Raw genomic sequence first — 20,438 nt, forward strand, 5'->3', positions numbered from 1 at the left:
ATCTTCGGGATTTCGCGTTCTTCCGAACTTCGCATGCTTTTTCCGTTGCCTCTGCAACAGCGTTCGGACCTGTTTTGTGTACCATGGGGGATCAATTCCATCTCTTACCAATTTATGAGGTATGAATCTCTCAATTGCTGTTGCTACTATATCTTTGAATTTGAGCCACATCTCGTCTACATTTGCATAGTCAGTTCGGAAGAAATGGAGATTGTCTCTTAGGAAGGCTTCTAGTGACACTTTAGCCGCTTTTTTAAATAAAATTATTTTGCGTTTGTTTCTGGAGGATTTGGAAGAAACGGTATTGAGCCTAGCTACTACTACCTTGTGATCACTAATCCCTGTATCAGTCATGATGCTCTCTATTAGCTCTGGATTGTTTTTGGCTAAGAGGTCAAGTGTGTTTTCGCAACCATTTACAATTCGCGTGGGTTCGTGGACTAACTGCTCGAAATAATTTTCGGAGAAAGCATTTAGGACAATATCGGAAGATGTTTTCTGCCTACCACCGGTTTTGAACAAGTATTTTTGCCAACATATCGAGGGAAGGTTGAAGTCTCGACCAACTATAACCGTATGAGTGGGGTATTTACTTGTTACGAGACTCAAATTTTCTCTGAACTGTTCAGCAACTATATCATCGGAGTCTGGGGGTCGGTAGAAGGAGCCAATTATTAACTTAGTTCGGCTGTTAAGTATAACCTCCACCCATACCAATTCGCACGGAGTATCTACTTCGACTTCACTACAAGATAAGCCACTACTGACAGACACAAACACTCCACCACCAATTCTGCCTAATCTATCTTTCCTGAACACCGTCTGAGACTTCGTAAAAATTTCTGCAGAACTTATTTCAGGCTTTAGCCAGCTTTCTGTACCAATAACGATTTCAGCTTCTGTGCTTTCTATTAGCGCTTGAAGCTCTGGGACTTTCCCAGCACAACTAAAACAATTTACAACTACAATTCCGACTGTTTCTTGATCCAAGCACGTCCTGTATTTGCCACGCACCCTTTGAGATTGCAGCCCACCCCGTACTTTCCCGAGGACTTCTAACCTAAAAAACCGCCCAATCCACGGCACACAGCCTCCGCTACCCGTGTAGCCGCCAGCTGAGTGTAGTGAACTCGTGACCTATTCAGCGGAACCCGAAACCCCACCACTCTATGGCGCAAGTCAAGGAATCTGCAGCCAACACGGTCGCAAAACCGTCTGAGCCTCTGATTCAGACCCTCCACCCGGCTCTGCACCAAAGGTCCGCAGTCGGTTCTGTCGACGATGCTGCAGATGGTCCGCTTTTTAGTAAGTTGGGAAATTTTGTTTTCTTACAATTTCGTGGCCGGATGCCCTTCCTGAGGCGACAGTCGTAAGGCAGCCTAAGGAAGGAAATCGTGAAGGCCACCTGAATCGTACAAATTTTATTCTGTGTGTTATTGTATTTTACGTGTTTGTGTATCGTACTGTCACCTGACGACCAACCCAGCGCTTGCCTAACCGAGCCTGGGAAACCACCTAAGAACCGCACCCAGATCGGCTCCTGTAGCAGCTGAGTGGATTCGATGGCGCGTGGATTCGATCCCTGACTAGCAGGCTAGCGCTCTGAGTGTGACTGGGGCAAGCACGTACCGGTAGTAATGAAACCTACTTACTGAGCAAGAAGGTGCCGGGACGTGTACTGTTTGTGTCTTGTAAGTACAAAGTCCCAATATGTAAATTAAAAATAGCTCACTAAAGTAACGATATATACTAGGGGCGTTCAGAAAGTAAGCTCCGATCGGTCGCGAAATAGAAACGACTATGAAAATCCGATAAAGCTTTGCACAGATGTGTTGGGTAGTGTCTCTAATATAACCCCAGTTAGCATCACGTCGCTCTTCTCATTTCTGAGCTCGCAGTGAGTGCGTAAAGATGTCTAGAAAATAGTGTCTGCCGCCAAGTACGAGGGCCTGGTGAGAAATTTCGCCTGAAGCTATGCAGCTAACATTACATAACTGTCGTGCTGTTTCTTCTTCAAGACAATTCTCAGCCGCATTCTGCAGGGGCAATGAAGATGCTCCTGCATCGTTTTCAAATGGAAATGTGAGATTACCCACAATACAGTTCGCAATTGTCTCCCCCTGAGTTTCATCTCTGGTCACATGAACCGCTGTCTTTGAAGACAACATTTTGACACAGACAACGAGGTGTAGGCCAGCGTGGAGAATTGGCGGAAAGCACTGGCGGCTGCCTTCTATGATGAGGCTATTGAAAAGTTGGTACAACGCTATGACAAAAGTCTAAGTCAGAACGGCGACTACGTAGAGAAGTAGCTGAAAGGTGTAGCTAATTGTTACAAGTAAAACATTTCTGATGTTCACTGTGGTTTCAATTTGGCAATCAATCGGAGCTTACTTTCTGAACAGGCCTCGTACGTATTTCATATGCATCAATAAATTAATGTGAATTGTGTCTGGAAGAACGAAAATTTGTATTTACTCAGCTGCTCATACACCTACGTAACCTAAAAATCGTTCCTACAGTTAAGAATTGATGTCGAAATCCTATACATAGGTCTAAAGAATCAACAGCCTCCAAAACATAGATTACTCTGCAATAGAACGAAAGATTAGTTCTGGGAGCCGGCTGAAGATCAGGTCTGGAACATACAAGTGAAGAACTCTTTTGAGAGCCAAGAAGTGAGCTGCGTAACGCGAAACAATTACAGAAGACGTACAAATCAAACTTCCGCATTTGAAAAAAAAAATTCCTTAGAGCTTATGCACATGAGCCGTCCTAATTGTGTTTTTAAAAGATAGCACACTATTGACAAATATGTGGTCAATGAAAAAATAGTAAAACAGGAGTCTGAGAACGGTGAATCAGAACATTAGATATGGACGGTGAAGTGACTACATAGGTAGGTTAAAAAAAACACAGAGGCCACGTTACAGATTGTGAGACATACCCACGGAACGAAACATACGATGATTCCGAAAAGCTAAAACCAAACAGATGGCACGAACTAGCAGCAAAATGAGCACAAGACTCTGCAGCGCAGGTTATAGAATGCGTATGATGCACGGATGGATTAAGAAGGTAGGTTAGACATTAGCGTTTACGTCTGTCTAATTACAACTGAAGCACCTATTCACTTGGTGAGTGATGGGGGAAGACGCAACTATGGCTTGTTTATAGGCTAGTTCAGGCATTTGTCTGTTCTTGTTTACCAAAAGTGCTGGTATTAACCATGCTTCTTTTAAATACGAATCCAAAACCGTAATCTCCGCGCAGTTTCACTTTGCGTCTAATGCTCACGCACAAATGAGGAAATTCACAGAGAGAGCGAATAAACTGAAACCGATGAATTACCTGAATGCTACTAATAAAACGAGACAACACAAGAGAAAAGAAAACAATGTAATAGTGTTAACGTGCAATTGTTATTGCGGCTCCGTTCACCTCTCTGATTGGAGCTCTTCTGTGAAATTCATTATCGTGGTATCATCATACATCATACTCGACGTATGCGTGAAACTCGAGTAAGGATGGACAATACGCCAAATCATACCAATTTTAATCATCTTTAGAACTTCGGAGCAAAACTCAGACATTGCTGAATCTCTCAAATTGACCAGGAATTAACACTCTCAGGAGCTGCCATATGAAAGGTTTATTTTAGTGATAGAAAACTCATGGCCAAGAGAGTCAAGTGATACAATCAACAGAAAATGGATAACAGGAATTAAGTATTCCGAAATGCAGTGCCGCACACACGGGTCACAGTTTCTCTCTCGCCTAGAGACCGTCAGTTCGATGCTGGACAACAACGACCCTCGAGAACTCGTAGGAACCCCTACCAATCCTTCAGCTGTCCAAGAGACACTAGCATCTCACACCTGGTACCTTGGCTGTTCACAATTGCGAAGCACGAGATTCGGCACGGACGCGAGAAAATCATTCTTGGTTGCTACAACGAATTGAAAGGTCACGCGACAAATTGTATCACAGCATCGTACGACAGCCTCCAAAGGCAGAGTTCTGTTCAGGTGCCTCGTGGTATCGTCGTAAGAATGTTTACGAAGAGTGAAACTGGGACCATTGTGCGTCCACTACCGCCTCTCATACGCAGACGATGCATAGCTCTGCTGGCAGACCGCGAACATTCTTTTGTTTGCTTCCAGTAACACAGCGTGCGACTCCATCGCTCCTGAACACTTGCACAGTGGCTCAATGACCGCCACACAGAAGTGAGAAACACATCTTGAACCCTGTCGTGAAGGCAATGCACCTTGGACTACTTTGAGATAGACTGCATCTAAGACTTTATAAACCCATGTGCTTAAATTATCTCATTGCCCTGCCGGCATTTACGAACCAAGAAAATATGTCTTTAGGTCACGCAAGTGGTCGATTCTTAACTTTTATTTATAAATGGGGCAGGTAAGGAAATGTCTACTTAGATAAAATAAATAATGAACACGAATCTAAAGTCTGTCTAGTAATACTCTCAGTAATGTTTTATCAGAGTGAATATCATAGTATTACAGTGATGCATGTTATGACCTCTAAGATCCTACCAGAATTTTTGAAAGTGTGAATAAATGTTTCAGGCTTGCGAAAGATATAATACAAAGGCTTAACATTATCAGTAAAAAACTCTTTGCACCAGCATAGATCCGGAGCCTTTTGAGAAAGAGTTTAAAAAACTTACAACTCTGCCTGATAATACAGTGACAGAGGGCTCTGCGATTTAAAATTACAAGCGTCATAAGACACCGAACTGCTTGAAAGTATTAGTAATTTTCCGTACTCGAATGTCCTCAATAGTAACTCTATGAGTCAAGGCTACATAATTTATGTGTTGGACATTGGAGAATGATCTTGAACTCATATTTATCTTCAGGCTCTTAGTTTACTCTTGACAGAGCTTATAGCACTACAGTATTTACCATAACTCAAAGAAAAACTCACAAAAAGTCAAACCCGTTAGCATCGCACAAATAATATTCACAAAGAACGCGATTACACTGAAGAACAATGTGTCGTACTATTAATGATGGCATCAGTGAGCTGTACAGTGGGTGAAGACAAATCTGTTCACAAAAGTGGACAGTACCACTACTCAGGCGAGAGCGGATTGGTCAGGACATGGTTAGAAAGGGTTCGCAGTCTCATCCCTTAAGATGCAAAACAGCAAACATTGGTCTTTGACAGGCCGAAGGTCTCGAGTGGGGAACCTGTTACCACAGTATGCGAACAACAATTGACCGCGGCTACGTAACACCTGGTCACATCTGCGCGAGAAGTTGGCAGTGACCTCCCACTGCAGCTCGTCCGGTGAATGACGCGGCAGCGCCAGTTGTCCAGGTTTGTCTGCAGCTGCATCCTGCCATTCCCACACTAACAACAGCTCCCATGCTGTCCAGCACGCGACTGTCTTGTGCACATATGACGCAAGTGAATTGCAGGGTCGCTTTTTTGCGTATATGAGTGTCTGTGAATCTCCTGTGAAGGTAACATAAATAACTTGTAGAATTCCAACATTGCGTTGACAAAAGCATCAGCAAACGTATTCAGTCTAAATATTTCTCAATTCTGACGTCTCAATTTCAGTGACACTTTGGATTATTGGTGACTAGTTCCGAACGTGTCCATTTAGTATCGAACCGTTACCTATTTTAAAAGTACATCATTAGTCAAACGGCAAAATCCAAGTATTGAAGTTCATAAACAGTTATTAGCACGCTTAAAAGTACATCCTTAATCAAAACGTAAAATACAAACGATAAACTAAACACACAGTTTACTGGAACTCTGTATGTTCATATAACTACAGTTCATTAAATTCTTTGAGCATACCTGAGTTGTTCCGAATTTAAAAATGAAATAACATTGGTACATTTCGAGCGACACACAACTGTTCAGCTTCGAACATTATGTGTACTTACTGTGAGTGCCTGCTATATATACAAGGACTCATTTTTTGGCGGAATGTGGTAGGAGTATTTGACAGGCGTCATCTGCGAACTGAACAGTTGTGAATAGCTAAATATAGATAAATGTTATTTCATTAATTATTTCAGAAAAACTCTAGTATCTTCTTCTTCTTTCGATTTCGGCCATCTTTGGACCACGTTCAACAATTCACTTGCCCGGCTTTTTGATCTTTTTTCTCTCTTCCCAATATTTCCTCATCATTTTCGAATGGTTCCTCCTCCGCTCTTCCGACCATTTCCTGTTATTATTCTTTAGTTTCGATTCTTCTGGAAAACACTTAATTTCGTTCACTATTTGTCTAAACTTTTTCCTGTCCCTGATTGACTCACGGGTGACATTAAAATAGGCCAAATCCTTTTTCACCATCTGTATCTATTTATTGTTGGTTTTTTCGTTCCTGTTACTATGTTCAAACACTTTTCTTGTTTGTTTCCATCCATCCTCGACAGGTGACCATAAAACGTTAGTCTGCGTTTACGCATTGCATCACTCACTTTCTCAATAGTTTTGTATATTTCCTTATTACTCTTTAGCTTGTACTCTTCTCCAATCTTTCTCGGTCCTAATATTTTTCTCAAAATTTTCCTTTCTTTCCTTTCCATGTTTTCTATTTCCCCCTTTTTGTTAAGAGTTAGGCACTCCGATGCATACAGGCATTCTGGTCTAATGACAGTTTTATAATGTCTTAATTTAGCTTGAATCGAAATTTTTTTTTTGTTATATATGTCTTTGGTTTTTTGAAAAGCAAATTCCATTTTCCTTGCTCTCGCCTGGTTTGCACTCTTGTCTAAACCATTCACTTGAATTATTTCACCTAAATACTTAAATTTTTCTACTCTCTTAATATTGCCGTATTTAGTAATAAGATTTTTCTTGTTATTTCTATGATTAGACATTACACGGTTTTTTCAAATGAAATCTGCAGTCCAGCTCTGGCCGAAACTTCTTGTAGTTTCTCCAAGTAATTCTGAGCTATTTCTTCGTTTTCTGTAATTATTGCCAGATCGTCTGCAAAAGCTAAACAGTCCACTTCTATTTTTTCTTTTTTTGTTCCAATTCTGATGTCATTCTTGGTGCCTTTGAGTTCTTCTTTCCATATTCTCAATATCTTTTCCAGTACGCAGTTGAAGAGGATTGGGGATAAACCATCACCTTGTCTAACACCTGTTTTAATTTCGAACTTCCTTGAAATTTCACCCATAAATTTAACTTTGGCCTTACTGTTCGTTAGCGTCTGTTTGATAATTTGAATTGTTTTCTTATCGACCCCAAATTCTTCCAATACTTTCAGTAATGTTTCTCTATCTACCGAGTCGTATGCTTTTTTGAAATCTACAAATACTATTGCAAATCTCTGGCCTCTTGAGATTCTGTAACGAATTAGTGTTTTCAGGTTAAATATTTGTTCAACACAGGATCTACCTTGTCTAAAACCTGCTTGATATTCATCTATTTTTTTTATCCAGAACTGGCTCCACGATTTGAAGTAATTTCCTTGACAAAATTTTGTATCCTACTGGTAGTAGCGAGATCCCTCTATAATTATTAACATTCATCTTATCCCCCTTTTTGTGTAGTGGGTGTATCAGGGCACACTGCCAGTCTTCAGGAATTCTTTCTTCGTCCCAGATCTTCTTAAACATATGTTCCAAAACTTGTGGGAGGTTGGTATCCATTATTTTTAGGATTTCTGGTACTATGGAGTCTTCACCTGGGGCTTTATTGTTTTTTAGACTGTGTATTATGTGTTTTATTTCTTCAGCGTCTGGAGGTTTTGACTCGGTATTAGTATTTCGGTGGTTTTCAAAACTCATTTTATCTTTGGGGGGTTCACAATTTAGTAGATTCTCGAAATATTTTGCTAATATTTCACAATTAGTCTTGTTTGTCAAACCTAGCTTGATCTCTTCATCTTTAAAACATAAATTTGGGGATTGGTATTTGGTTAGCTGTTTTCTAAAAGTTTTGTAGAAATCTCTAGAATTATTTCTTTTAAAGTCTTCCTCAATCTGTTCTAGGTTAAAACTCTAGTATATTACAATAATTGTAAGGAATTTTTGTGATCTGAATATACAGAGGAGTAGAAAACTGTATACTTGGTTTAATATTTAAATTTTACGTTTTGAATAGTGATATACTTTTAACGCTACGAAAAAACTGTTTACGTACCGTAATATTTGGAGGAGGTATGTTCCGTCTGTTCAACTAACTGAAGGCAGTTTATTTATTGGAATACGTGTTCGGCTTCTTTTATTTGTGAAGCATCTTCAGTCGCCTGTAATACAAGTTTCTCCTTATACACACAATAAAGGTATTACGTGGTAGTCACAATACGTTTCCTTACTATTTCCATCGCTGTCAGCCCATGTGTGTGGTCCTGGAGATTTGTTCCTTAGTCTCCATGCTCCAGCTGGCCGATTTCCGGATTTCCTCCACACACATTTGATTCAACACATCGCTTACATCTCTTGCACTTTACATTTTGTGCTGTCTCCTCGGTGTGTAGTGTTGCCAACTGTACCTATGTGCTTATTATTCGTCTTTTGTTTGTGTTGCATGTGTGGTTTGGTATTTTCATTTTGTGTGCGTGTGTGTGTGTTTTTTGTGTGATAAAAAATGACTATAATATTTTGATTTATCATTTTGACTAATAATGTATTTTTAATGCAGGTAATGGATTACCAACAGCCCAAACCGTCAGCGCAACTGAGCCAGAAAAATAAAATAATAATAAGATAAACAGGCATGTGTCAAATGCCTTGTGGTTTAACGAGATCTATCCATTTTTCTTTTGTGGCTTGCCACTAAATTACGGAAACTGCGTGTAATCTAGTAAGATTGCCACGACTTTATAAAAGTTTGGAGAAAGCAGTCAACTGTGTCTTCACATAACATTCTCACCAAGAAGCTTAATAACGTTGGAGAGAATTTGCTGAAAACGTTAAACAGATTTAACTTGTCTCTTTGGTCCAAAGGCAAACATTGTTTAAAAATATAATTATTTTCAGCCAGTTTATAAACACTCTTGTACAGTACACAAACGTGACGTGTATTAGTTCTTTCCAAGGCTTTCTTCGTTTCGCTTCCTGCTTTTCCCTTTACTTAGTGGTACACAGTGTGCTACTGCCAAGTTGTTGCACTACCACTGCTTCACCGTCTTGCGCAAGTACTGCGCTGATGGCCACCAGAGAGGAGAGCAAATAGCGAAACTGGACTTATTGTGCGTCTACAGCGAAAAGCCATTTGGCTCTTCTCTTTTGATTCATATTCGATAGATAACTCGACCGTACGTGAGTTCAGCTGGGTGTGATGATATACATTTATTTTGATATGGATAATACGGTTACGGGGATTGTTTTTGCTGATTTCATCTCTTCCATTTAACATGCTTTAATTTAGCCTGGTGCTGGCTATTTCAATTGCCTTACTCGGTGAGCTTTAGCACTGAGGATACGGGACGCGAAGTCACAAGAGTTGCACGCTAAAATCAAACCCCTGAGAACAAAGGGAACATGTTCTTCGCAGAACTTCTAGTGGAGGGATCAAATAAAATGGCTCTGAGCACTATGCGACTTATCTTCTGAGGTCATCGGTCTCCTAGAACTTAGAACTACTTAAACCTAACTAACCTAGGGACATCACACACATACATGCCCCAGGCAGGATTCGAACCTGCGACCGCAGCGGTCGCTCGGCTCCAGACTTTAGCGCCTAGAACCGCTAGAACCGCACGGCCACTCCGGCCGGCAGTGGAGGGATCGACAGGTGGAAGCTACACTTGCTTTGTATCGGGGAAGTCACCTCGGCTAGCGTCATATTGGCACCTTGTGTATTGTGCAGTTTATTGTACGTATCCATTTTGGAAGTCAGAGCCAAAAGCATTCATTCCAGCAGACAGAACTGTGCCTGGCAGGAGGTGGGCGCCTGTGCTGTGCCAAGAAAAGTACATTCAGGTGATAAATATCTCCCGGCTGTCCAAAACGCATGGAAAACAGCTCTGACATATTACAGGTTCAGAAGATACCGCAAAGTTCATAGAAAGCTTCTAACATAGATTTTAGCTTTTCTCACAGCCTGTAACGCGAGACTAGTTGAAGCTTGAGAGGGCACCGATTGATGGCGAAATTGATGCGACGTCAGGGAGAAGTTTTTAGCAAAAGTGGGGAGAAAATAGAAATTAATGGTTTTTTACGTTTCGCCCCTTCTGGCGGGAGTTTTTGTTACAAGGAAACAATTACGCTATTGGCGGACAACTGTAACCTTATGAGGATTGAGAGGAATAAGTGAGCAATCTGTTTTTTACTGACTAGAAATTTGGGACTTGGTCTCTGGACTTGGCACTGAACGCATCAGTACTCCATAGGCTTAGCCCTTAATTAGAACAGAAAACTCGATTAGTAGAGTGGGGTTCAGTGCTAGACTCCTCATCAGCGAGGTTCTAGCGACGCACTGGATGGGAGGCAGGTACGGTGTCACCGACTTACTCATATCACATTGATAATAGTGTCGACCATAACTTGCAGCTTCGGCATGTTAGGACCATAACGAACTACAAATTCACAATTGTCACCGTTTCCCTTTCACACATTCGTCAAAGCATTCTCATTAGCACGGACTTCTTGGTTTTCATGCTCAAACAAACAATCACTGCAATTGAGTGTAGTCAGGTTGAGTTAAATTTCACAAACTTCGGTAATGCTCATGAGCTACCTGTAATTCCAAACCCCTCCAAGTAACTTCACCAACCAATAGTTCACTTATCTACTTCTCATAGTTACTGTTCTATGTTTGCAATTTTCGTCGTTTCATGTCTTGTTGAAAGGTCTCTGTTGGATTCCTTTCATGTTAATTTCTTAAATCTGTTGTCATTTACGGCATAAATTCCTCTTCTAAATTTACTGTGGTGTTTCTGACTATCTGGGAGGAGACTGAGCAGTGAAACGTGTTACTTTTACACATAAACAAGAACGATCTGTCACACTACTACACTTTAAAACACAGTTTATATGTAATTCATGTCACACAGTCGCATACGGAACATACGTCCGCTTTCTTTTATATACTGTATATGATAAGATACTGTCATCCCCCTTCCCTTCTCTGTGAGAGGATGAATGAGCAAATGTATTTCTAGTTGCATGCTTGAGCGTAGCAAACAAGCCTGTCTGCTAGAGAACATTAGGACCAACGTCGGAACAGGTAGCTACGCTTTCTAGAAGCAAAGAGGTTTCTATTCTTAGTATGGTCCTGTCCGTCCCTTGTCATATTGGTATAGGAAGCTGCCTCTCTGGTCACTTCCGTCTGTATTTGTGAAGCACGCTCGGTAGGAGCCCAGCAGGTCAGTCTGTCGGCGGCGTGCGTCTGAAGTGGTAAGATCTCCGGCTAAGCGCGTGTCTGCTAAGTCCGTAGGACAATGGATTTCTTAAGTTCAGCCTAACTGAAAATTTAATCACCTTTATTTCAGGTTTAGCTCTAAAATATCTAATGTTATCTTAAATTGCAACGCAGTGTATTTCGAGTGTGAAGTTCAGAATATCTTCCAGTAGCTGCTTTGTCACTACTTTGTGAGTAAAGTGGAACCACGTGTTGATCAGTAACTCTAACTAAGATCATCAATCTTAAATGCGAATGTGCGTGAGATTATAACGTCTCGTCTTGACAATATTTTTCAATATAGCAACTTTTCTTTATGTTCAACCCACGTGGGGTGTACTTTGTGAGACCACTACCACGTGCTTATACAATTGTTTGACCCATCAGGTTAATAGTAAGACGATAGTAACCAGTTCGAGGTTTTTCTTTTGTAAATTGCTTTTCGATCTAATTTATTTTAATTATCAAAATTATTGTGGAGTTACACGCTTTGTGTAAACCAAGTTGACCACGTGTAGCATGTGGTGTAATCATCAAAGTAGCCCTCAGCTATTCTTTTCGGGAAGATTTCACAGAGAGTTAGTATGAATTTAGTATACCAGAACGTAACTTCTTTGGGTGAAAATTGAATCGGTTGGTTGTGGTTAATTTCCTCTTGCATATGTTTCAACGTTCTTCGTGTGTTATTTTATTAATGCAGTGTTGTATGCAGTCTCCCAATCTCGGCTCCATATTTGATGTGTTCCGTAAGATTACACTCTCACATTTTCACAGTCGTAAATAAGGCACCAGCTTAGTTACGACTCAAGTTTAATATGCCGAAATTTCAATGATCAATGTTAAAATAAATTTCCAAATATAAACTGATTTATTTCTTTTTATTTAAATTCTCTTTTATATATATCACCGGTTGTCGTATGACTATTAAAAGATTATAAGTAATGTTAGTCTGGTTGGGAATTTGGTAAGCTAGACTGGATACCAGGAAACAGTTGCGCAGTAATGCAACTTCGTCAGACAGCTCACAGCTTTTAACCTCCTTTTGTTGTCTATCAGTACCGCTTTCATAGCAAATTAAAGTAACAACATTACATTGTTTAATTGCTTGCTCATTCTCAAGGCTTTTTGTAATACACTAAAGAGTTCACGAAAATCATGTTTTTGATGCGAGGGAGCAGTCGCCCCCTGGTCCCATTTAATATTCTTCAGTGATAAAGTGCACATTCTCATCTTAAGATTCACTGCTGGTGCCCCGATCTTTCATAGCGTTAATCACTCAGTTGCCTACATGTATTCCAGATTTGTATCTTAAGGGTATGTCTGCATCACGGTTGTTTTCGATGCCGTTAACTTCACTCATGTACGCCGTAAGGTTCTCATATGTTTTCTGCTATTGTAAATAATTTACCTTTACCGTACTAAGGCCAAATTGAATGAGCGCACAGAATGGGTAGTGAAGAAGATCCTTGATTCTGTGTTTAATGTTATTTGTGGTTGACTTGCTAGTCAGTCAGTTGTGCAGCAGTGGGACGTTCTGATTCGGGACCGCGCGAGGTAGCCAAGTGGTTTGAGGCGCCTTGCCACGGTTCGCGCGGGACTGCTACGGTCGCAGGTTCGAATCCTGCCTCGGGCATGGGTGTGTGTGATGTCCTTAGGTTAGTTAGGTTTAAGTAGTTCTAAGTTCTAGGGGACTTACGACCTAAGATGTTGAGTCCCATAGTGCTCAGAGCCATTTGAACCACGGTTCGCGCGACTCCCCCCCCCCCCCCCCCCCCACACACACACACACACACCACGGCGGAAGTTCCAGTCCTCCCTCCGGCACTGGTGTGTGTGTTGCCTTAGCGTAAGTTAGTTGAAGTTCGATTAAGTAGTGTGTGAGCCTAGGAACCGATGACCTCAGCAGTTTGGTCCCATAGGAACTTACAACACCTCTTATTTGAGGCACAGTAGCGAGCAGTCGATTTTCTAGAGAGGGAGTTTGATACTTGTGAACCTGAAAGAAATTATCTGGAATGCTTTGTTATGGAGACGAAAACATACATGACTGTTTCCGTTTCTTTTGATGTAGAATATTTCTAGAAGAATTTTTCAAGGCAATCATTGCATGCGAAGAATGAAATGTTTGTTTGTCAGAACTATTAATTGAAGGAGATCTTTGTCCCTTAGATTACTTACAACATTCAGGTTTAGTGTTAATTTGATCTCTTCGTTATCATTAGCTCACAAATAATGTAACTGGTTTGAATGTTTGCAAATTTTGTAATGTGAGAATTTCGCAACTATTTGAGTCTTCATATGTTGTACAGTACTTTTCGTCAGTAATCAGAGTTTAATTTATCAAGAGAGATTCTTCTTCAAAGTAAACTCCACCTCCATGATTCACAGCAAACTTCTGAACATTTTATAATGTGTGCATTGCACTTTACGCCACAGGAAGACACAGATTATTTCTGACAAGCAAAAAGAAAAAAATTAATAGTTAATTGCTTATTTTTTTAACTAGTGCACCTGTTGATCTTTATTTGCTTTCGAGAACATCAGTACTCCAGACACAAAACAGCATGTTGAGCAAGAGGAAAGTCACTTTTATTTCAGTGCAGACCTCACCTTGCATTCGTGAGCGGTGTGTAGTCGGGATGGTCAGGTGACATGTTAGCAAGCAGATTAATTTTCAGTGAACAGTGTTGGTAATTTCAAACAGTTATTTTCTTCCGAGTAACTTATTTTTGTGGCTATTCCAAGTTAAACATTCCACTTCACGTCATGCAACATTCATAATATACTTCGGTACTGAGTTTTATTTATACAGTTTTAATTGAGCACACAATTTCTGTTGGCATTTAATTAGATTCGTTTTCTTTATTTCAAATGTTGCATTTCATGGAGTTTAATGTTTTGTTTCACGATACTGATCACATGCGCTACACTGGGACAACCAACAGTCAGTTTCACTCAGCAATTGCGTACGATACCTAAAGCACACGTTACATGAGTAGAAAGTTTTCTCACATAAAGGACAATTTTTTATAGAGAGCTTACAACACATGGGGTTTAGCAACCATATAATAGAAAATATATCTGATTAAATTTGTGAATAGTTTGGGGACGTGTAAGGTGCGAAATTTACTACACAAAGCAGTCACCTCTGGCAACAACAGCTCTATTCTGGCCGGAAATGGGTCGAACTGAACTTGGAAGCCAGAGACGGGTACGACTTTCCACACTGCTTCCAGGACAGCACGGAAAATATGCAGTCCTGCGTTATCTTGTCGGAGATAGGGCACAGCCACAACATTTAATGCGTCAGACACGTAGTGCTCACTGTCTGTATTACTGGCTATGAGAACCAGAGGTGATCATGCTATGTACTAAATGGCACACTATATCATCAAACCAATTTACTGAGCCCGAATGACAATGACGAATGCAAACTGCGAATGTTCGTTCTCCTCGAAGGCTCCACGCACGGATACACTCATCGTGGTACTGTTCGCAGTACCGTGGTTGGTCTGAGAAGACGCCGTGGTGCCACTCCCACGTCCAGCGTCGTCGCTAGGTGCACCACTGTTGGCGCGCCTCTTTCCGCTGCCGTGGTCGCCTTTCTGACACCCCGTGGCGCACTGTCGATGTGGACACTTGCCCATTTCCTGAGGCGAGGTGCGTGACTTGGCCGCACGATCCTGCACGGCTGACTGAACATATCATCTGTCCTCTCTGGCGCTAGTCACGGGGGGCCGGTGAGATCTTCTATAGCGCTGAGAACTGTTCTCCTGAAGCCATCGATTTCACGCTCGCACGACAGTCGTAGTATCCCAGCCAACGCAAGCAGCAATTCCAATGAACGATAAAGCCCAGTCTCGACAGGACACAGGCAACGGTCTTGCCACAGTGGATACACCGGTTCCCGTTACATCACCGAAGTTAAGCGATGTCGGGCGTGGCCAGCACTTGGATGGGTGACCGTCTGGGCCGCCATGTGCTATTGCCTTTTTTCGGGGTGCACTCAGCCTCGTGATGCCAATTGAGGAGCTACTCGACCGAATAGTGGCGGCTCTGTCAAAGAAAACCATCATAACGACTGGGAGAGCGGTGTGCTGACCACGCTCTCATCCTGTCCGTATCCTCAGTGAGGATGACACGGCGTTCGGATGGTCCCGATGGGCCACTTGTGGCCTGAAGACGGAGTGCTAGTGCGCTCGATAGGCACGAACCTGCCACCATCGAATTCTTTCGCTTATGTGTGGGCTTCTCTCGTTTTTATACAAACGATGTCACAAATAACCAATAATCAAATGTGATTTCTGAATGAGAAAACGAATATGCAATGATTCTGTTTCTACAGCATGCAGATGACATTGCTCCTATCCACATTTTTCAGTTGTGCTGCAATACTGATCATTTAGATATCCAACCTTGTGACACACTTTACGCAAATTTGACGTTTGTTACATGTCGTGTTCATGGCGCTGCAGTTCTGATAGTCAGCTGTGCGTTTTGCAGACACCAGTCCCATGGAATCTCTCGGTGTGACCTCACGATGCCACGCAGATCTGCCTGCGGACTCGGAGAGCGGGAAGCGGGAAGCGACAAGCGGCAGGGGCAATTTCCTTCAGTTCCGGCCGCTAATTCGCTCTCCTCCCGACCGCTCATATCGCGGCGTCGAGACGCCCTCCAGCGGTTCGCTTCTGCAGAGCTGGGCTGTGACTGAAGTGTCTCACGTTGCGTCGCTGCTACGATTTTCCGCGTACACCATTTCCGTCCTGTTAACAGATCAGTAGATCTGAATAAAGAGTATGTGATTTCTATGTTCTTCAGAAGACACGGAACAAAGCCGTAACATAAGATCACCGATCTGCCTAAACTCATGCACAAATAAGCTGCGGCCAAAAAATGGTTCAAATGGCTCTGAGCACTATGGGACTTAACATCTGTGGTCATCAGTCCCCTAGAACTTAGAACTACTTAAACCTAACTAACCTAAGGACATCACACACATCCATGCCCGAGGCAGGATTCGAACCTGCGACCGTAGCAGTCGCGCGGTTCCGGACTGAGCGCCTAGAACCGCTAGACCACCGCGGCCGGCAGCTGCGGCCAACCTCGAGAGAGACCGCAACAAGACAAGGCCTATTTTAAGCTTCTGCCATAGGTCACTCAAATAGATTCACTAAAATAGGCTCCGCTAAATGGCGGTATATGCCGACACACGGATCCACTCAAATCATTATCAACACAGGATCGCACCGCACCTCAAGGCAGCATCAGGACCTCATGTACAACTGCCGCCAACAAGAGCCAAACTAGATGTTCAGCGTAACGAAAGCACCGGCACCAAGATGAAGAACGCAAGAGCACAAGGGGCTGTGAGACGACGCCAGCCAATAGCAGGCTGCCTAGGACGTGACCACGGCAGGAGCGGCCTCTACCCGAAGAGAATGCAAGCGCCGCTTCTGCCAGCCTCATGGGACAGTAGTTGACGGTCCTTAGGAGAGCACTAAGACAGCAGTGCGTGTGATCCATATCCATTACTTGCATGGACACTGTATATGGCGACACACATTGATTATTTACATGTCGCCCATCGGTTGCGCCACCATTGTAAATCAAAGTTCAGTACTGTCAATTCAATTTTTGTAATAAAAACCATTAATGTGATTTGCTTGCTATCCGAGAAAGCAGCATCCTTTAGGCACCCCATACGAGACGAGTGGGGAGGAGCCCCCACTACACATTCTATGAGGGGAGTTCAACAGCTAATCCAACACATTTTTTGTCTTCTGAAAGCAGGTTAGTTTTATTTAGGATTCCAATAAATCATATTACTTCCCGCTCATTTGGCTACAAAACCCTATTTTTCAACATAATCTCCGTTCAATGCGACGGCCTTACGCCACCTTACTGGGAGGGCCTGTATGTCCGCAGGGTACCACTCTACTGGTGGACGTTGGTGCCGACATCTTACTGTAACAGTGATTTCCCCGTCATCCACGTATTACTTCCCGCAGAGTGCATCTTTCATTAGGCGAAACAGACGGAAGTCGGAAGGTGCTACATTCGGACGGTAGGGAGGATGGGGAAGAACAATGAGATTTTGTAAGCTGCTCGCGGTTGAGCAGACTTGTGTGTCCTTGCGTTGTCATGCAGAAGGAGAAGTTCGTGACGAGGATGGTGAAGTTATTTCTTCAGTATCGTAGATCGGACAGGCTTGTGCGACCTTGTTCCGATGATAACAGACGCCTTGGTCAACTACCCATCGCACTTTTGTCCATTATTAGATCTCCGGAGACATTCTGCAAGCACCTGTGAACATATGCAATGTACTTGTTTTCCGCCAAAAGGAACGCAATGATAGCTCTGTGCTTGGAACGCACTCCGTTGTTACAGAAGCCATTTTGAGGGCTACTTATAGCGCCGCCACCTGTCGAATCATCATAAAACTGTAGGGGCTGAAGCGGTAATATTCGATGATGTCTCACAAAAAATCTGCATTTTTTCAACTGAAACTGGTCGAGAAAAAAATGTTCTCATCACTTGTAGTTGGATGCCGCCCCCCCCCCCCCCCCTCGTACAAGGAATGGTAGTTGTTAATTGGATTCTGAATCCAGACCAGAGTTAAAGTCAGATCAGTACAACTGATCATTGAATTATTGGAACGTCCTATCTTGAAGCTACAGTTAAGTACTATAAAAGATTCTATTAACAAACTATCGTAAATTGTCGCTAATCTGTGTTGTCTTCATTTTCCCGTATCTGTTGCCTAACTCTGTGCTGTTCTATGACATGACTCTATAGCTGCTGCGGGCAAGCAAGCCGCCTCGAAATAGCAACTACTTTCGGTGGTAAGGGGTGCTCTTCTTGCCACATTTATTTGTTTGGCGGCAAGTATATTTGGTGAATAAAACAATGATTTTCCTAGCTTCGGGAAGGCATCTGATTCAGTTGCGCACTGTCGTTTACTGCATAAAATAAGAGCTTAACGAGTATCAACACACATTTGTGACTGCATTCAGGACGTCCTGCAGATTGAATTCAACCCGTCGCTCTCAATCGATTAACATCTACTGACGTAAATGTAATTTCTGATGTACCCGAAGGATGTGTGACAGCACCATTACTGATGAAGGTTTCTCGGGTCTCCAGCCGGGTGGTAACGCTACCCGAGAAACCTTCATCAATAGTTTACGCCGGGAAAGCCTACGGTCACATATAGCACCATTACTGTTTACAGTATTTACAAACGAAGTAATGAATAACATCGGAAATTCCATAAGGCTGTTCGCAGATGATGCAGTTGTCTAAAAGAAGGTGGCAACGTTGGAAGACCGTAGCGGATCGATGATTGATGCAGGCACTGGCAGAATCATAAAGAAAAATGTAATTCTCGCGATTCGTCCTCATGTAAAGAAGTTGGTTGTCATTCTTGCATTCTCGGAATCGAGTCATGAATAATCAGAATACAACGCACGGCTTCCAACGACTATGATTGTACATCTTTCGTCGCTACAGCTTTTGAGGTTTATGACGTACGTTTTAAACCCCTCCACTGAGAACTACCAGAGGTTGCACTATTTATCCAATCAGTGGCTTCTTCTTCCACATTTATTAATTTGTGTTCTAAACTTTACATTCTTTATTATTACGTGTTGTTAAAATGATTGGATTTATTCCACCTCTTAGACACCTAATTGTGAACAGTTGTATGTATCTCCCGAGCAGATACGCACATAATCAGTGTATTTACTGTTTTACATTCCAAATTAAACTAGTTACATCAACTGTAATTAAAAGCAAAATCTACATTCCCAATTCTATGTGGCTCTAATGTATTTGCTATCATATACTGTTAATAAACCACTCATTATGGAGCTCTGAGTGTGAACCCTCCTTCACTTTTGTTTGACATTCGGCTTCATATTTCAGTCTGCAAGAATCCTTGCAGATGAACTGAATACTGCCTTCTATTATACTAAGCTGTGACAAGAAGCAAATGATCGTCTATGGGAGTAAGTTCTCGTGATACTCATAACCTCGAACTTCTCCAAATATGTTACATCGTTAGAAAGCAAACTTACAATCTTGAAATTTCACTTTGGAACACTGTAGCCGGCCGCGGTGGTCTCGCGGTTCTAGGCGCGCAGTCCGGAACCGTGCGACTGCTACGGTCGCAGGTTCGAATCCTGCCTCGGGCATGGGTGTGTGTGATGTCCTTAGGTTAGTTAGGTTTAAGTAGTTCTAAGTTCTAGGGGACTAATGACCACAGCAGTTGAGTCCCATAGTGCTCAGAGCCATTTGAACCATTTTGAACACTGTAGTAAAATTTGTCCTATCGACAGCTAAGCTTTAAGCTCAGCACAGTAAGGATCCGAGAATGATCTGCAGCAACCAGAGGAATACGTCTTGTATCAAGACATGGTGTACACTGAACAGAATCAGAACTTTCTCTACACGATTGGGAAAAACTATCACCACCTCTCGATGTCTTGGCGAAAATCAGACCATCAGACGTACCGAAGACGAATGTTGAATCAAATCTGACAACGGAAAATTAGAGACCTTTCTGTTTGCAGTCCCTGAGGCACAACTGTGCTAGATTTAAATATAAGTGAATGAGCTTCTAACGTTTGTCATTGTACTGTTTTTGTTGTAAATTTGGATACATTATGTTGAAGCATCGGATATTAGTTTATGTGTGCCTATTTGTTTTCTTTTCCAAAGTTTATCATTTTATCACAGAACTGTTTGTAGCACAAGTTTTCCCTCGAATTGTACCTAAAATCACTAAATAACTTTTCCGTCAGTTCTTGGTAGGATTCATAATATCCAACAAAAGTCATGCGATTAATAAATAATAGCTTTGTCATAACAGTCTACATATTCTAAACCCAGCCGCACATCAAACTGGGTATCCTTGGGCTGCACTGGTTATTTTTTTATAGATACTCCATAATTGTTTGAAAAGCCCAGTGTAGTTTGTTACCGCAGTGGAAGTTAGTAACATGTTTTTCTTTTTTGTTTTTTTTCCATTTGCATGTCAGCTACTGAACTGTGTATGCCGTTTACCTAAGTATAACGAAGCATTGGAA

The 20,438-nt window shown here is 42.0% G+C and overlaps 1 protein-coding gene and 1 pseudogene across 1 annotated transcript in view; one reads left to right on the forward strand and one right to left on the reverse strand.

Moving 5' to 3' along the window:
• Positions 1 to 20,438, reverse strand: part of LOC126262659 (uncharacterized) — an 846,834-nt gene that overhangs the window by 238,143 nt on the left and 588,253 nt on the right. The window lies entirely within an intron of this gene.
• On the forward strand, positions 15,226 to 15,343 carry LOC126191887 (5S ribosomal RNA; annotated as a pseudogene).

Source organism: Schistocerca nitens, chromosome 6 (genome assembly GCF_023898315.1).
Source record: "Schistocerca nitens isolate TAMUIC-IGC-003100 chromosome 6, iqSchNite1.1, whole genome shotgun sequence".
Classification (NCBI taxonomy): Eukaryota; Metazoa; Arthropoda; class Insecta; order Orthoptera; family Acrididae; genus Schistocerca; species Schistocerca nitens.